Genomic DNA, 18,532 nt, shown 5'->3' on the forward strand with positions numbered 1-18,532 from the left:
GACAAAAGACAGGCTCTATTTCCTGGACATTGATAGCACATGCCTTCTCTATGGGGCTGGGGAGGAATCTTCATAGCATTTGTTCTTTTAATGCACCTTCAATGCTACCATTTGGGGGCACATCAAAGCCTAGCTAGGTATCTCTAGGGCCATGTCTACCATTGCTAGTGCCTTAAAATGAATCAAGAAGGAAGGTTGAGGAACCTCTTGGCATAGCAAAATGAAGAGAATCGCTCTTGCCTGCTCTGTTTATCAGATTTGGAATGCGTAGAATAGGAAGATTTTTGAGGGCTCAAGGCTTCATGTGGACTGTTTTATTTGTCAGATTAAAAAAAATGTATACAGAGTTATCTTTTCTTTGTATCCCTATCTTTTAGTCCAGTACGAGTCTTCTATTTTGGGGCATTAGCCTAGCCTTTTTGTTTCTCTTGGGTATGCCCAGTGTATCCTATATAGTTTTGATCTTTATATATATTTACCTTCAGATAAAATAAAATAAAAACTTGTGGAAGCAAAATCGAAACCTAATGGGACATTATAATCGCAAATGAATTCAAACCGTACAATATTGCTTTCAATAACCATAAAAATTACAATATCCAGCAGACAAATTAACATATAATAGCATGCCTAATATCATAAAAAATCTCATGACTCATCTTGTTATGGGAGTAGGATAGAAATACAATTGAAATTATGTCTTGACAATCTCCTTTTCCTTTCTACTATACTTGTCCTACCTGGAACGTTGAATATTCCAATGACAAAGTCTAAATTAGAAGATAAATCTTCTAAATAAGGGTTTAAAATAATTTTCATGAATGTATGATGCATGGACATGAATCAACCGACACCCTAGAGCATATTTTGTTAGCATTCTAGCCCCAACACGGAACCCTCGACAGTCATCTCAGCAATTACACACATCACGGGATACTCCTACGGTCACTTCGATAAAACTCACTTGGGGAAATGCAGGTCTCGTGTCTAGGGAAATGTCCTATCCCACCATGGTCAACATGGATGACGCAATTATCGATATGCCAATAATTTCATGCCTAATGCAATATCACAAATACCGAGGTAACATAATATGCACATATATGACAAGAAGCTGATAAATCACATATATTTTGGCAAACCCTCGTGAAATTCAAGTTCAATTTAGGCAAATCAATTTTACATATAATTTTTTGTGAAAAACCACTCACCTTACTCTAGTTTTTGAAATTTTTCAAAATTTTTCCATTTTTTCTCTAGTTTTTTTCTCTTTTTTTTTTTTCTATTTTCCCACGCGCCCGCACCCATATGCCCGAAAGCTGGTCATCTTCTTCAGTTGCCTTCTCATCATCAGCCACTAGTTTTTGCTTCAAACTTCTTATTTTCTTCTTCTATTTTGCTCTATTCTTCCTTCTGAACACAATGGACTCACCGGTGGCTTGAAAATCCGGCCAAAACACCCTCAAACTCACTAATTATAGTGTCTCTGGCGAGTACCCCAATTTTTTGGTGAGGCTCGAAACCTCTTCAAACTAACACCAAAATCCCTCAAACGCTCTAGAAATTCTCTCCCTTACTTGGAGAACAAAAGCCCTCTATCAATTTCTCCCAATTTTTCCCCGAATGCTTGAATTTCTTGGTTGGAATTTGGTGAAAACCCTCAGCCATAACCCACTTATTTATAACCATTTTTGATCGATTTTCTGGCCAATCTGGTCACTTACTTACATCGATTATCTTCCCCTAGGCCTTGATGGCCTAGCCCCTTTCTCCGGACATAGATTAGACATGTTGTCGACGGCCATAGTGATGCCGTAGACTGCTTTGCAGTGTTCACACTGCTATTTGCTATTTGATCCTTCCACTTCTTCCTTCTTTCATTTTGAGCATTTGCCCTCAAGTCCTTAGGTTTTAAAAAATTATACTTTAGCCCCATAACTTTGATAAATCATACTTTTACCCCAATAACTTTAAAAAATTACACTTTTACCCCAATAAAAGAAATTACACTGAAGTACACAAAACATTTTGGGTATTACACAGGAGACTCTTCCCGTGAAAACGCTCTGATGTTTAAATCAGTCTTCGAGTGGTTGAGCACAAAAGTAGAATTTCAGTATTAGAGTAAACATACTTGAATGAAGAGGTGATCCTTCTATTTATAGAGTAGTATGAAGTAATCATAATTAAACTAAGATTAGGATTCTTTGTAGATAGCACTTATCTTGATTATCCCTAGTTCATCTAGGACTAGGATTGCTAGGGATGGCGTCTATCTCTTACGAATGACACTTATTGCGAAATTTCTCATGGAGGGTATTTATTTCAATTGTTTCAAAGTTCTTGAAAAAATAGAATTCTTTTATGGACAATCGACTATTTTCTCATAATACTCCGATCAAGGAAAGCCCCGGGAGAGTCCATTGGCTTCGAGGGAGAGTCCCAAGGGTTTGAAAGCATTTATGGTCGTGAGGCCATTTAAAACCGAGAGGAAAAACTATGATATCTAGGGCCCTATTAACCTTAAGAAAATTTGAATTATTTGTTAGTATTCCTTACTACAAGGTTATTAAAACACTCTTATAAATTATAAATAAATATTATTGATGATGTAGAAATTAATTGCTAATTAAATGTATATAATTTAGATGATATTTCAACTGCCGAACTGCGTGCATTGTTGATCTGGATTGCAAAACGTCTGCACGTATAGAAAATAAGAATGATTATCCCAAAACTTGATCAAGATAACATCACTCTAATATTTAAGTCAAAAAGGGATTATGAAAATTAAAAATAATAACTGTAATGAATTGTCATATGTTTTTAGTCAATCTCTAAAGATGTTTTTATACCGTTTGTTATGGAAATGATGATAAAATGAATGGACCTCATGTCTATTTGATAAGATTAATTGATTTCCCTTGATTAGCGAGTTCGAGATTGAGTTGAACTATGATTGTTGTGTGAATTATATTAACTTAGATTTATGTAAGTTCAAACATAACATAAAAAAAAATAGAATATTCATCTCTTACTTTGTCCAAAGTTAGTCTTTTTCATTGCTGAAGAGACTGGGAATTTATACATCCGGCACTTGCCCTAGTGGAATATGGGAGGGAGGACACTGGAACCCATAAAGTTTCTATAAGGAGAGGCTAACCTCAAGGAAGTATGGTAGTGTCCATTACACACCCCAACTTAGTAGGTAAGAGTTAGGTTCTTTCCCCATCTTTCTTTAAGGTGCAATATAAATGCATGTCTACACAATTGATATATCCAATGATGACAGTAAATAGCACGAGGTATGAAACAAGATAGCAATACCTCAAACTAGCATGCAAGCGAACGTTGGCTTCCCGGTTTTAAGTATGTGGGGAGCTGGTTGTTTTCCAAGCACAAGAAAGAGATGCGCACCAGAACATACCAGTGATTCCTAATTACTCATGTTTTGCACATACTCCTATATAATCTGCACACATAGAGAAACCCAACCCCCCAGTGCGATGGTATAGAGGAAGGTCGACTATCATAGGTTATGAGATAAGCGAGACTTAGACCAAGCATAGGCGCACCATACACTACCTCCCTAGTGCAGCTCGAGCTCGATCCTTGGTTTATTTTCTCGGTAATACTGCATTATGGTAAGCAGAACATGAAAGTAAGAGTTAGTAGTAGGCATCGCACGTGCACACGTTACTATCCACTATAATTTTTGGTACATATGTTTTTTGTTCACGTGGTTTGGCGCATTTCATCTACGTTTGCGATCGACATGAAATCCAGCTCCCCAAGTGTCTCTTTGGGTTGTAGCCATTCTTTAACATGTATTGACCTTTCCTTTCTTACCATAGAGGTTGAGTTTTTATACGATTCCCACAAATAGAGCCAAATTGTTGTTGCCAGACTACAACAATTAATATTTGTTTGTCTTAGGATCAGCCAAAACAGAGTCTAGGTGAGAAGGCAGAGGCTAGGCACCACTGGAGGAGACAGGCAGCGGGGGGGCTCGACCTGCTAGCTGAGGGAGCTGAAAGGTAAAAGCATCATAGGAGTTATAGGGTTTGCAAAATAAAAGATAATCAGGGGGCTCACGAGAGTTTCTCTCCCACGGGCCCTCCAATGCCTAAGTTAGAATAGGTTGTGATAAAGTAAAAATATAGTATGATGCAATGTGCTCATGTATATGAGCATATCATGTAGGTGGAATGTAACACCCCCTCTCCTAGAACTGCCCGAGAAGAGGTGCTACTAGGGATAATAAAATAAACTGACTGATAACTGAATTCCGATACCAATACTGTATAAATCAATTAACTGTAATAAGACTCTGAGTCAACAAAAACTGAAATCATAATTGCATCTAAGGGAAATTCCCTAAACTGGAATATAAAATAAATCTAAACTGATCAAGCACTAACTAATAAACTAACAACTCCCAGACATCTTTGGTCTTGAGCGGCTCCACGTACACACACTACTGGACACTGCTGCTAGGCCCCACATCTGGTACTCCCCCACTAGGACCTGGAATGGTGAAGAGTACAAGGTGAGCTACAAAGCTCAGCAAGTAATAAACTGGAAAGAATAACTGAAGTTGAATCGAAGAATATCGATACTGATAAAAATACTTACTGAACTTGTACTGAGAGATATAATAATCACTGGATGACATTTATAAGATGTAATGCACATAAGCTGTAAACTAAATACAGGTATGCAACTTTGGCCCATAGGCCCACATAACTGTAACACATACCTGGCTGATCTGAGTCCTGCAAACATAAAAACTGTAAGCACATACTTTGGGTAATATGCCCCTAGCTCCCTGGTCGACATCAGGCGAGCAACTCATAACTGAGATATAATTGTACTGATACTAGTGGGATCCCCACGGACAAGCCGCCTGGCGCGCATAATGCAATGCTCATATAAATGCTGGCACACAATATGTAGTGCTCCACATAAGTCATGCTCAATGCTCATACAATGTGTATGCACATAATCTCACAAAATAATGCTGACCATATCATAATGAACTGCTAAACATGGTATATGATTTTTACTAGAAATATTGAGATTCAAATATTCTGAAATTTCTAAGTATAGGCATGGCATATTGGATTTTATCATATCTTGACATAAAAATTCAATATTTGAATAATTGAATATTCATATTAAATTTAAAACTTGAATCAAGAATTTATTGGAAGCTATTTGGATGTCATTTGATACTATTTGGATGATTGAGAAAGTCTAAGGAAGCAATTTGAATGAAAAGGCAGCCATTTGAATGAAAGAAAAGGATTTCAGCAAGCTCATTCGAATGGCAGAAAACTCATTCGAATGACAGAGACTCATTCGAATGACAGAAGGCTCATTCGAATGATAGATGATATTCAAAGGCTATTCGGATCTGATCTGGGACTCATTCGAATGACTCTCAAATTCATTCGAATGAATTTTGAAAATTTCCAACTTTTGAACTGGCAAAACTCGACTCATTCGAATGCAATAGTAACTTTATTCGAATCAATTTGAAGATCATTCGAATGACAAGAAGGCTCATTCGAATGCTAAGCTATACAAAGCAACAACTTACTCACATCTTCAAGGGCTCATTCGAATGACAACAAGGCTCATTCGAATGACAGTCTAAAAACCTCAAAAATTCATACGAATGATATGATATCTCAGGACTCATTCGAATGACAGGGCACTCATTCGAATGACTGATACATTACAAGGGAAAAACATTACGATAACACTGAAACTTATTCGGATGCTTTGAAACTCATTCGAATGACACAAGACTTATTCGAATGACTGGAATCTTATCAGATATAAAGCTTACGATAACAGAGATCATAACTTGAATCAAAACTTAGCTTCACTACACCATTCCAAAAGAAATCTTGGGAGAACAATCCCAATTGATATATAAACAACTTGAGGGATGTTTTACTGATCATAACTAATGTAAACATTGTAAGGAACATGCATGAACTGGCTGGTACTCACTGTACGCATGTAAATACATATATAAACATGCACTGAACTGATATAACTCACTGTAACGCACAGATATATATATACATGCACTGGAACTAATTCAATTATGGAAATCTGATATCAAACTCAATTAAGACCTGTAAGAAAGGATTACAAGGGAAGGATACTTGCCTTAAACTCTCTGATCGAACTCGAATGCTACTAATCGAACTGTTATGCTACTCACTGTTACTGCAATAGCTCTTGACTTATTTTCTTCTTCTATGCGATCTCTAATCTCCACGGCGTGAAGAAACTCAATGCTATGGGAAGATATATATAGAGAGAGAGAGAAAGAGAGCAACCCTAGGGCATCTCATTCTCCTAATACAACTAGGAGACTCCATAAATCCAAAACCCTTTCTCGAATGGACTTCCCATTCTCATAATAACTTTTATTAATTAATTAAATTAATAACAACTTCTTAAATGACCCCCAAGTCCTTGCATTTAATTTCAAGACTAAATAAATATAATTAATTGCTATTTACTCAATAAAAATCTAAATCGCCATATTAGATAATTAAATGGCAAATCCTCTTAATTAATTACTTCAATAATTAATTAACTAATTTTAAATAAATACCAGGCCCTCTAACGAGTCGTTACATGGAACCCTCATGTATGTGATCCAGATAGATATAGAGATAGAGATTGCATTGCTAGGATGGCGTGATTGGAACGTGAGGTTAGCACATGGCACACGGATGCAATTCCCCTACTGCACTCGAGGTTAGGCATACTTGGAGGGCCTTGAGAACCCCTTTCCCTTCAGGGAATGGTCCCGAGAGGAAGGAAAGCCTTAATGGGATGGCCTAGTCGTTGTGGGACGACAAGGGGTAAGATCTTTGGGGGGCTTCGAGTAACCTGAAGGGTCACTGGAGACTTAACCAAATACTTATGCAGATACCCAAGAGGGTCATCCACATATACTTGTTTAATATTAAGCTCATGGCATGACACAAGGAGTCTTAGGAGTCTTAGGACTCTTAGGGGTCTCAAGACTCTCGGGAGTCTCCCCGAGACTAGGAGTCTTAGGAGTCCCCCCGGGACTAGGAGTCTTCCGGAGCTCCTGAAGACTTCTTTCTTGCGCGGCCAAAAGGCCAAAAAAAGTCCTTAGCAAGACCATGGTCGTCCTATTTACAGGGCTGGCCACCTTACCTTATCTTCCTTCCTTCTCCATTAGTTTTAAAGGGCGGTATACCCTAGTGAATGGACGTCCGGCCGCGAGCACGCTTCTCGAGGATTGTGGTCAAGCATCCCGAGGACTTCTAGGGGGAATTGTCTCTAGAGCCACCCCCACAACAATTTTGAATATGTGTATTTCACTTTAATTTGTGAAGATTATTTATCAAATTTATACCAAAAGTTGCTCTAATTTCAAACATCACTGTCTTGCAATTCCATCACAAACTGTTAATTAATTTGATGATCACCAGTGCCTATGTATAGTTTAATTACAATCTCTTTGATTAATTATTGCAACAAGCACAAGCCTCACTAGAAGGATGTATTTTCAAATATTCCCTCTAATTAATTTGCAGTTTCTTATTTAAGCTCAAACCCTAATTACTTAATTTCACATTGACCAACAGCTCAATTAAACATAGCTTGCTGCTTAACTGGTGCACCCTTTGTGCAGACTAAACATTTGTTTACATATACTTGTCCAAAAAGTCTTGTATTTTCAACTATTCCCTTATAATTTATAGGCTTTCATCATTTTATGCGTATAGATGTCTTGAAAAAAAGAAGGTAAAACAGAGCATGGAAAAGAAAGAACAAACACAAGATTTACATGATTTGATCATAGTGTGTGATCTATATCTATATGGAGAGTCAAATAGTTTCATTATGAAGAAATTGAAATGATAAAATTTTTTAGATCTTATAAACCCATAGTATCTCAAATGTACGTGCATCTCTTTATATTCAAAAAAAAAATGTGAAATTAAAAGGCAATAATGCATCTAGAAGAAATTGTCATCTTAGGACTTCTTCATGCCACCATGAACTCTTCAAATAATAAAAAATAAAATTACATTTGAGGTTTCTTCTAAATTATGCAAGTTGGGTCAAATTGTGATATAGATTTAAATTTAAAAATAAGACATGCTTCAACAATATATATATACACACCGTGGGGGGCTTGCACCATTCAAACATGAAGAGCCAATTAGATGTGCCTAGACTGCGTATTGTTGGCATCAGTCTTCACCAGCCCTTGTTATATATATCCTTGTTATCAACTTCATTATCATTTGAATCAAATTCTGTATAAATAATTAATTCCTATATATGTATGTAGTGACCCTTTGAAGAATATATTTTAGACTAAAGTCATGAGGGTTTAGTGTGATGAATGTCAACAAGTTGGACATTTTGAGATTATGCCTTCCAATCATAAATAAATGTACTTTTAATTTGGTTCTCTCTCTTGTTAGTCAATCAATGGAGTTTGAGTAGGCATGTTTTAAATGAACAAAAACACAACAGCTAGCTAGGAAGAATAAATACAGATGATGGATTATATATATATATATATAGAGAGAGAGAGAGAGAGAGAGATGATAAACCAGAATTGTTCATAAGGAAATTAAAAGTTAATTAGTTGCAATTAGGTAATTAATATCTTCTTGACCTGTCCTAAATTAGAATGTTGGTTTACTAAACAGGAAAACAAATGTGTTCCGCGTTGAGTTGGACGTATCAATGTGTCCAATAAAATAATAATAATAATCCATTTCCACATGGGATGTTAATTAAGTCGTCGGATTTTACAGTAAACTGGGAATGGGATCTGTATCTAATGACCAATGCAGGAAATTAATTAAATAATAGTTTTACCCTTTTCATGCATTCAGGAGAATGAAAGAGGAAAGTTGGAGAAGTAGCTTGTTTTGTTTTGGCAACAGGAAAATGATATTTTTCTAAAATCCTACTATTTACAATTAATTTTAATATTTAGAGTAACATAACATTGTTGTATTTATATATTGTCTTGTGTATTATATCAATATAAATGTAATGCAGAGTGTGACTCAAAATATTATATATTTTTTATTTTTGTCTTATAAGCAAACTGTCATTCCAATCTTAATAATTCATTTGTAAATGAATTTTATGTAGAATTCATTAATTGAAAATAAATTACAAATTTGAGGTTCATTTATTCCAAATGGAGCCCCAATCATTATTCGTTCACTTGGAAGGTGTGGTTAATTAAGCTTATAATGAGTTGATTTGGCCCTCCTTTTCTTTTCTATCTCCAATTATTGATGTTCCATTGCTTTCCCTTCTTGGCTGGCATATTGGGCTCTCAACCAGGCTTGATTCTGAGAATAGATTCTTCTATGATTTTCTATCTCCAATTTTTATTATGACGCTAACCATGAGATTCAAGCAATTACAAACGACCCTGACTCTTCGTGTTTACATAATTTTGTGGAGCAACCTATGTGATTGTGGCAGGGTTTGGTTTTGTTTGGTTTTAATCGGCCACGTAGATTGGGGCTTGTCTTTATTATAGGATGATAAAGCGTGTTTTCTGCTTTGAAAGACCAATTTTGGGAGAGTCAAAAGTTAGTTTTTTGTGTGGTCCTATTCATCATGTATCTCCTTCTCCCCTAACCCCTCTCTTTATCTTCTGAAACTCCCAAGTGCTGAGGTGCCTTTGGGTGGGGGGGGGTCTTTTCTTGGAGCCTTAATTTCAACGTTCAAAGGCTCTTGTTCCAACAACCGAAATTGCTAGTTCTTCTTTTGGTAACCTTATTTCACTAGTCTTCCTGTGGCCTGTCTCACTCACTGTTGATTGCCAGCCATTCTTGGGATAATTTGGCCTAGGTTGGGGTTTGGGAGACTCTCTCTGCGTACTACGTACCCTCTCTTCTCTCCGGCTTTTGATGCATCCATCCCTTAGCCATTATTAGCCTGACTTCTCTCTCTCTCTCTCTCGCTCGCTCTCTCTCAGTGCATTTCCCAACTGCGGTGGGATTGACGATGTCCCATTCATGTATTGTTTAAACTTTTCCAAAGCCAACGCCTTTGCCTTTGCTACAAATATCGCTTTCAGGCAAATACATAATACACAACAGTGGTTGTTCGTTGAGACGTAAGCCGATGTCAAACAAAATTTCCACCTTTTACGCTATAGAATAATTATTGATAGTGGTCAGTCATATTACCATATACTTCTGAGTTAATATATATATATATATATTGCAGTTGAAGTTTAATTTTTTTAAAAAATATTCGTATAGAGATAGACTTAGATATAGTAACTACCTAATAATACATAAGTCATGAGTTCACATTTTGTTTACTTAATAGTATTATTATTAAAATTTAAGAGAACACCAGCCTACGTGGATGTTCACTTAAATATTTGATAATATATATGTATACATATATATTAATGTTTTAGCACATAATATCATAATATAAATTATTAACCACGTTTAAAAAAATTATAAAAACTTTTACAAATTGAAAGTTTATGGAGAGTGTTACTAATTATTTTAAAAAATTATTTATAATTTTATAATGTTCCTTTAGGCCCAAAGGGATGGTTAGACATGACTTTGCAGTGGTAAGGAACAGACTCCCGTGATTGGCAAGGCGGGGGTGGTTGGCGGTGCAAGCACTCCGACGCTCAAATAACTAAGAGATTAAAGTGACAAAGTATCAGTAGATTAGAAAATAACTTACCATGGCTCTTGATAGAGTAGGTTTATATAGAAGGATGAGAGGTTCTCCTGCATGCATGTTTGCATCGAGTGTTGCAGGGTGATGGGACTAGATATTGAGCGTCGATAGGGCTCTCTGACGATGACACAGTGCCGACGAAATCTTCATTAAATGCGGATGGGATCTTCCATTAATGAGGATGGGATCTGGAGTGAGCGTGGGAGTATCCAACATACAATGTTAATGATGGTTGTCGCAGGCTGAAGTTAGGTCGAGACCGGGCCATGAGCTGGGTGATCTTTGGGCCTTGTAAATTGGGGCAGACCTGGGTTTGGTCGGTACGGTCCATAACCCCAAGTTGGTTGGTCGTGAAGCGAGTATCCGATCTAGAAAAGAGGAAGCTGGGTGAAGTTGCTGCTTAGTCAAGGTTTATAGCCAAGCTAGTGTTTGGATCCGGCTGAGATAGATGGCCCAACTAATGTGCGTGAAAGTAAAGCAAGATCGCTACGGGGTAAATAATGTAGTTCAAAATTTTGAACTTACCCCGATCCCAGCGATTGGATCAACGTCGAAATTAAATCATTCACAAACAAATAAATAAATCTAACCTTTAGATTATCGAGTCGTTTGCGGATTCGAGCCGTCCAAGCGCTCGGCCTCTAACTCGTGATACGCGGCACGCGTCCGTTGGCAAGGAGAGCGGAATAGGAGTGCTAGCTCCTTCTCCTTTGTGCGGCTTGTGTATGGACGGTAAAAAAACACCCACGTTTCAAATCGATGTCAAAAGAAACGGGAAGAGTGAACGGCAATACGTTTTTCAACTCTTGAAAAACGTCACCAAAAATCACATCAATTATGGGCAACCTATAAAAGGATATTTATAGTGAAATATCCTAGGGTTTCTAAAACCCTAATGGATTGGGATAGCCCATTAATTCTAATTTAATTAGAATATTAAGTGGGCTTATTCTAGTCCAACTATAAATATAATTAAATGGCCCAAATCCTTTTATAGGTTTAAATAAAATATTTTGACCCAAATCTAATTCAAGCCCAAATATAATATTTAATATTTAGCCCAAATCTAATTTAGTCCAAATATAATATTTAATATTTGGCCCAAATCTAATTTAGTCCAAATATAATATTTATTTTAATATTTGGCCTAAATCCAATTTAGTCCAAATATAATATTTATTTTAATATTTGACCCAAATCTAATTTAGTACAAATATTAACTTAAGCCCAAAAATATTTTATTTCCTATTTGCCACTCCAACAAATAGAAAATTATTAAATTAGAAACTCTTTCCTAATTTAATCAATTACCATTTTAGGAAACTATTTCCATTATGACGACTCCTCGTCATATCGACGTCATTACGTTTATTTGTTCTTTTTCCGTGAGAACCTACGACGGCAAAACTTCTTGCCAAAGTGTCCCACTTAACCATACGTCCACTCTCCTAGTTTAAGGCATGGACCGTGCCTATTGCGTATGACTCATTAGGCTTCCGAATATGTTGGCAATGTGTCGGTACAAACACATAAGATAAGATTGGCCTCTAGCAAGGCATCATGTCTACCCAATTATTCAGAAGGATTCATAATCCGCAAATAACCTTTCACGAGCATGGTTACCGTGTAATTCGATCCTCTCGTCAATGTATCTTATGTGATCTCAAGTATGGCGATGTGTTGCTTGATAACGATCACATGAGTTTTTCTTCGGTCTTCCGAATATCTTTACTTAATTAGAAAGTAAATCAATAACTCCTTATTGATCTCCTTCACCATGGCCATGGATTTAAAGTGAATATCCACCGAAGGCGCCTTAGATACATCATCCTCTATCAAGGGATAGACGAGTCCTATCTTGGTTATACACCCATCTCCATAAGCCTCACGATATACCCAACGATCGCCCACATGCAACCTTTGTCTAGGCCCATCGAAACGATGTCAAAGCATACCGGTCTTCTTATGAGATGACCGTGACAACCTCAGGTCCAAGGATTAGTTACACCCATCTCGTATGAGAATTCTATCAACATATAACCAAAATGGATTCTCATGGCGAGTCATGTCCAGTGACACGTTCTCTAACATTGGTCACCTATGTACTTGTCTAGGCATCCCCATGCCTATGGGTGTGAGACCCCATTGCTATCACATAGCAAAAACATAGCACATACAAGTCTTACCGCAATTGTCAATGTCCATTCTTGACATCGCTACGACTTGGGACGTTTAATGATGTCTAGAAACTGTGATGCATCATCTCACATCTTTATAGATTAATCACAGTATACATTATATGGACTTCTATCTAGTTTCATTCGGTTATTACAATAATAACAAGAAACTAATAGAATGACTTCTTGTGAATTTGAACAACTCCTTATTCAAATAATAACATGATTACAATTGTCAGTGTACAACATGCCCAATCTGATTGGGTCTAGAGCACCTACACTAACAGTGCGGATAATCCGAGCTAAGGCTTTGGATATGTCTGAGATCGATGTCTGAGCTAACGTGCGGTCATGCCCAAATGGATGCAAGTCCTTCTAGGTACTTGAAGTCAGCTCAGGCCCTATGATGAGGCGACTTTCTCAAGGTTCTAATATGTGGCCCGTGTAATTTCGAGATTTGAGGCATCACACTCGGGAGGTGGGACGTCGCAGATAAGTAACTAACAGCCCATTATTTTGCTCGAGATTTTAGATGCGTAACATATGGCAGCTTTCTAGCAATGGATTGGCAGCGGATGACTTTCGACCGTCGAATGTGCCGTGTAGTAACCATTATAAAGGCTCTCATTTGCCTAGAGTTTCTACTCTTTGCTTCTTCAAGTTTATGAATTCCTACAATCTCGCAAGTTCCTGGTGCTTTCCTTCCATTTTTGCAACCTTTGATCGAGATCGTACTTCCAACTCACGCTTCCCTTCCACCCACGACTCAGATCAGGTAATCCTTCAAATATATCTTCCTTTCATTACTATGTGCTTGCATTGGGGTGTTATGGGGGCTTTCCCAAGCACATGAGTGGTTCTTGGCTTCACTCAATTTTTTTGCTTCTGTTTATCCCAGAACGTAAATGCTTATGCCTGTGTATTCTTGCTGCAGGCAAAATGGCACCAAAGCTTTCAAAGGGGGACATGAAGGTACTCTTCAACAAGAGGGAGGAAATCGCGCCAAGCTTAGAGCCAGCTAACAAAGCAGCTGGGAAGACCTTAGCCTTACCAAAGTTGGCTCCTAAACATTGAACTAAGGCCCCCATTGCCGAGGAGTTGGCTCACACCAAAAATGATAGAGGGTTTCCCAGGGGGAGACCAAACCGTTCGACAGCTCAAGCTGACTTACCATGAGGCTTACTCGATCAAGTTTCAAGATCCCACTTTCTAGAGCGGCCTCTTCATTGATGACCATCTACATTTGTCTTCAAAATGGGAAAAGCTATTGGATCTTGGGCAAGTCGCCACATTTCACCAGGTCAAGCACCAAGCACTCCAACTCGATGTGGATTGTCGAACACTTGAGGCAAACACTATGACTCAACTCACAAAGATGAAGCAAGACTATGAAGAGAAGCTGGACTAGGCTCGGGAATTAGTGAAGAGGGAAATAAGGAAAGGCATGGAGGCGGCCATTACTGAGGCAAAGATGTGAGACAACAAGGCCAAGTCGCTCGATCAATACTAAGTAGCGTCACATGATTGACACCCTCCAAAGCCAGCTCAACATTGTTGGTGTGGAGCTGGCAAAACTGAAGGCAGAGGTTGTGGTAGCCAAGGCTGAGGTGACCGATAAAGAGATGAACGCGAAAGCTAATATTGTGGTTTCTCAATCTAAGGTTGAAGAGGAAAAGACCGAGACCAAGGAGGAGATCGGTAAGGCGCGGGCCGAAGTAAAAGAAATGGCGGGTGAGGCTTCCCTTTAATACATTGAGGTGTACAAAGTGGCTCTATCCCATATCCTAGCTGTCTTCCTCAAGTTGGATCTCTCAGCATTTGGGCCTTTTAAAGAAATCAAGGACGACTAGCTCGTGGACCTAGTGGAAGAGAGCCAAGCCAGGCAAGCTAACATTTCGAAGGCAACCGAGCCACGTCGGACTGGGACGAAGCACTCCAAGATGCAGAAGTTGTTGACCTTACTTTGGGGTCCCTACCCAAGACTGCTGTCGAGCTTGCTCCCGAGCCAGCCAAGTCGTGATTCTTTACTCCTTTCCTTTTTATTTGTAATAGTTCACATGATAGCTTATCTTTTAACGACTAATGTGATACGCAAATCTTGTAACTTTGCAATCTTGAATTTAAATAGATGACTTCTTTTCCTCATATTTACGATGTTTTGTTTCTATTGCCTCTTCTCTATGTGTTTTCCTTGTTTTACTTTTGTAACTCGGATACTCTCTATTTGCCTTTGTGAACTGGCTATGTTCGAGGTTCGGGTATCCGCCAAGTAGGGTTAGGTTAGTGGGTCGGTATGGCTCTCAGCTCCCCAGGTCGGATACTCGTAGGGGGAGCATTCAGGCTTGTAGATGCTTTATTGAGCTAGTGTTGAGTGGCTTAGTTGTTGTTGAGCTCGGCATCCTGCCTAGCTATTAGGCATAACTTTGCTTTAAACTTAGAGGGTCATTCTAACACCCTGACTTGATTGCGCGTATGTCCCAAAAAAAGAGACACTTACTTGAGAATGTGAGACGATGCCTACAAGTTGGAGGCAGCCCACTACCCTAGGTGGGGCAAGTTTGTTAGACCATTAATTGCGGGGTACGTGGCAAAATCACAACAGGTACGGTGGCGAATGATCCTCGACCATTGGATGTCCCTCATTATACCTATAAAAGCGAAGGACTCCACCTTGCTTCTACACACCTTATAGTCGCTCTTAGTCACTTTTTGTTTTCTGGGAAGCCCTAGGGTTTGGTGAATGAGGTTGTTGATTTGATTGGAGGCTTGCTAGTCGAAGGTAGCATTTTCGTTGGTAGCATTATGAAGGTAGTTAAGGTACCTATAGCCGAAGTTAAGTGTGTTTGGGCGAGGGCAATACTAGAATGGGTGATGACGCTCCATTTTAAGTTCACTTCAGGAGTTATTGTCACATCATGTCTATCGAACTGCTTGTCCCCATACTCTTTTGGTAGCTCTTTTGGCCGAAGCGTGGCCAAGAAGACTTCCAGTTGATTTAAGCCATCTCAACATTGCCAACTGAGATACATGGCGGGGGCTTCACGAGAGGCTCCACCAATGGAATGGAGGGAGCATGAATGATTTTGCGATGAGGCTCTACCAATGGAATAAAGGGAGCATGGAATAGATTTTGCGGTGATAGCATTACAAAAAAATTGATTTTTTGCCGCAGGTTTTTTTTAGGCGATTTTATAAACCATTGTACCATAACACCATTGGAAGGTCTTCTTCCTAGGCTCCATTTTCTTGATCGAGTCGCCTTTTGAGGCCAGAGTGGATGACTCTATTGGCAGCCTCGACTTGTGTAACACCCCACTTTTTCAAATACACAATGATGTAAAATATAAGCCAACATTACCCCGGGCATTATGGAAACCCTTACCAACGGAAGCATTGGATCGAACCTGCAAGCTTAATCAAAGCTAAATGGAGGGGTTTCTACTAGATTTCCTTTACAAGAGTAATAAATGCACATGGCTTTCCAATATGCCAAAAAAATGACTCATCACATCATTGTAGAACACCCACATACACACACCTCTTACAACCCTGAGTACCCTAGTTGCTATTCACAATATATTACTTAGGTTACAAGGGTACATAATGAAACCAAAATCCCAAAGCTAGCGAAGCTCCACCTTCTTGCCCACACTTTGATCTTGCAACCTGAAACGCTTGATACTTCTGACAAAGCTGGGACGATGAATGTCCCAGGGGTATGAAACACCCGAGTTAGATATTACATCTAAGTAAGCGGTAAGAAAGAAAGAAACAGTGCATGCAAGAGTAATATGCAGCTTTGCCAAGAGACATGTAGAAATAAGAACAAAATCTCCCAAGATCACAGCTCACCATAAGAGCACGAGATCCCCTGTGATACCCCAATAAATAGCCACAAATACAAATACCGAGATGTATGTGCAATAGGCAAGATTTGCTCAAACGCAATGAACACATAAGATATAACCTCTCGGCCCCCTTACACAGGCACGAGATATCCTCCTTACTTGCCATGTATGAACCCCTCGGCCTCCTTACACAAGCTCGAGGTAGCCCCCTTACACAGGCCCACGTGGTCAGCCCCCTTACACAGGCCCCTGTGGTAGTTCACACACGATAAGCCACCAACTAGCCACAGCCACCAAATGACAAGATCTATGACAAAGTAGAAGGAATATGATCACAAGCCACCGAGTCACCATCATCCTTGCCGGCACTTGTGTGAAACATCTCAGCCTCACCTCTAGGCTAAGCCCCACCTCTAGGCACGTGATCATGGTCCAATCCCTCAGCCTCACCTCTAGGCACGGTCCCACCTCTGGGCACGGGATTGCGAGCCACCACTATGCCCGTCGGCACTTGTGTGAAACATCTCAGGCCCACCTGTAGGCACAGGATCGTGGTCCAACCCCTCAGCCTCACCTCTAGGCACAGCCCCACCTCTAGGAATGAGATTGACTCCCCAATCCTCATGATGTTTCCAACAAGCAGCCAACCATCGTATACAGGTTCCCGATCCACCAATAGCAACTATCACCAAACAACTTGTTGGAGACAAAACAGAAGGAATATGTACAAACTAAGGAATATCAAGTAGGCACGGCCTCACTTGTAGGCACGGTGCACAAACCAAGGAAAATATGATATGCAATCCACAAGCTATGAGTAAGAGTAGTCATGTTTAATCCCATCGACGAACCACAACAACAAACTCCGTGATGCAAGCAAAATAGGAAAGAAATGCTCGAAAATAGGGAAACATGAGATGTAAGCATCAAACCATCCACAAGTGGAAACCAAGAGTGATCAATAGGAATAAGAATCACTCACAAATGAAACTAAGAATGATCAATAGGAAGCATGCACAAGAACCACTCACCTTGATCGTTTCTCTTCGATAGCACGGTTTACACCCCCTTTTCAAGCACTAGGGGCTGTTTCTACAGAAATCATCGATTTCAGTGAACCAAAACTTAAATATTTTTACACAGGGTTGTAGGTAATTAAAATAGGAGAACAACGGTTAAAATTTTAGGCTAAAGGGAGGCTGGATGCGCCCTCACGGGCCCCCGGAAGGGTGGCCACGCGCTGCCCCTTCTCTATTTTGCAACCCAAAATTAAAACGGCCATATCTTGCTCGTTGTTTATCCGATTCACTCTCTGTTTGAATCTATGGACTCCTATTTTCATGATCTACGATCCTACGAGAAGAAAAGTAGCTTACCTTCTCAGTTTCCTTTCTGTTTTGGCAGTTTTCCAGCCAAATCTCTCTTCCCTTTCTTCTTTGCTTTTTCTTTGATTTTTCTTGCACTTGCTTTCTTTCCTTCCTCCTTAGCTTCTCGTGGCCTTAATTCCTTCCCTTTATATAGCCTTTAAATGCCCAAATCCTCAAGATTCCACTTGGCCTCCAAGTTACTTATTTTCCACCCAAGTAATCATCACACTTTGAAAATTTTCCAATCTTCTCAAGCAAGCCTCCACTTCTTCCAATCCTAGGCCACCAAATACTCTTTCAAGATAAGACTTATCATCCTCTTTCCTTGCAAGAAACTCCTAGCCAATCCTAGTCTTCCAAGTTTAGACTTAACCCTTAAGTTAGC

Source organism: Diospyros lotus, chromosome 3 (genome assembly GCF_014633365.1).
Source record: "Diospyros lotus cultivar Yz01 chromosome 3, ASM1463336v1, whole genome shotgun sequence".
In the NCBI taxonomy this organism is placed as follows: Eukaryota; Viridiplantae; Streptophyta; class Magnoliopsida; order Ericales; family Ebenaceae; genus Diospyros; species Diospyros lotus.